Source organism: Pavona decussata, unplaced genomic scaffold, assembly GCF_977016875.1.
Source record: "Pavona decussata unplaced genomic scaffold, jaPavDecu1.1 SCAFFOLD_602, whole genome shotgun sequence".
Lineage (NCBI taxonomy): Eukaryota > Metazoa > Cnidaria > Anthozoa > Scleractinia > Agariciidae > Pavona > Pavona decussata.
The window spans coordinates 898,468-900,000 of NW_028145860.1; the positions used below are offsets into that span (position 1 = coordinate 898,468).

Genomic DNA, 1,533 nt, shown 5'->3' on the forward strand with positions numbered 1-1,533 from the left:
GAGAAGGATCAAGCTCGTCTTCGCGATATTCAAAGTCATTGGTAGTACAGAGGAGAGTATTTTGTGACGACACACTTCATTTTTGCCTTTGCTACACTTTTACAGGATCAAATATGGCTGCTACCATATTTTTTTTGGACGGAAACAGTAAAGCGAAGGTAAAAATGAAGTGTGTCGTTACAAAATACTCCAGTACCGCCATTTTGAATATCGCGAAAACACTGGGGTCGAGGTTGGGTTTTCCCGCGCATTTTTTCCCGCGGATTTGTGCCTGGCGTGTCGCGTGGGATTTCTCCGTGTGAGCGCTGGGAACGATAGAGAACTCAAACATGGCGCCGAATTCAAACTCCATATATTAGAAGATAAAAACTGATTGTTTCTACACCAAATCGTTATCTAAAGTGCAAGCTTCGGTAACAGCTGCATTCGGGAAAATGTTTTCCACGTTCTGTAATATTTGGGTACAGAACAAGTCACTACCTCAGCTGGGAATGAACAAAAGTGGAGGCACGTTTTCGCTCACCGACGCTGAAGGTAAGCTGAGTGCATTCATCCTGTCTTTACTCGTTCTGTTTCTAACGAACAAAGAAGTCGTAAGGCCAACGAAATCCTAAAATCCTAAAATATAAATATTTGTGGCGGAAAATACTAAAGATGAGTTCTTAAACTGTAATTAAAGGAACAAGGATGGTTAAGATTGTGGACGCATTAACCCAATAGTAATTGTTAGGCATCAGTTAATTGATTCACCTGCGCTGTGAAGCTTTCTAATGCTTGAAAATCACATGAGCACAGATCGATAAAAATAGCAAACGGTGGGTCCAAAGAAGTGGAACTTGCAGAGTAATTTCTTCCACTGAATTTGACCTGCTCCTTCCTCCGATCAAAAGAACACTGTTATGTTTGGTTATTAATCATTGAAAGAAGCCGTAGCAAGGTGAAAGCACTTGGTCACGACAAATCCAATCCAATTTTTTAGCTTTTGACACAAATACCAAAAATTTCACTTTTAGGAATTTCCTTTATAGCTATAGCACTTGATTTCCATGTATTTTTGGTCCAAACAATCTGGCTTAAAAAGTCAAACTCTAAAGAAATATTATCTGAAAGAACTTGTTGTTGGGGACAAAATGAAGAAATCAACTTAATGTAGAAATGGCATGCTCAGCTTATCAGGAGTGAGTATTTTTGCTGCTTGCATTGACCAATCAGGAGTGAGTAAGGTTGTTCTCAGTGAAAGGAAAATTAAGAACAAAATGCCTTCTCTCTTGACCAGTCAGCATTCAGTAATTCTGCCCTCTATCATGTTATAATTGTAGGTCTAGATACATGTAGTTTTGGCCAGTGGGTTTTTTTATTTTGGCAAATTGAGCCCCAAGTAACTTTAACCTGAGTATATGCATCACTTATTCCCCACTTGGGCACTGGACAATTGTTTAATATTTTATTATTTTTTTGCTGTAGTTGTTGATAGAAGTGGCCATCATAGATGAGCTGAGATCACTTGAGATGGAGACCTGCGCTAAGAAAGAA

General features: G+C 39.1%; 1 long non-coding RNA gene across 1 annotated transcript in view; it reads left to right on the plus strand.

Moving 5' to 3' along the window:
- Positions 1–328: 328 nt before the first annotated feature.
- Positions 329–1,533, plus strand: part of LOC146449232 (uncharacterized) — a 17,228-nt gene continuing 16,023 nt past the window's right edge. Inside the window, exons 1-2 of the long non-coding RNA XR_014860633.1 lie at positions 329–534; positions 1,475–1,533. The exon at positions 1,475–1,533 is cut by the window's right edge and continues 554 nt beyond it. This is a non-coding gene — a long non-coding RNA (uncharacterized LOC146449232). The remainder of the gene's footprint in view (positions 535–1,474) is intronic.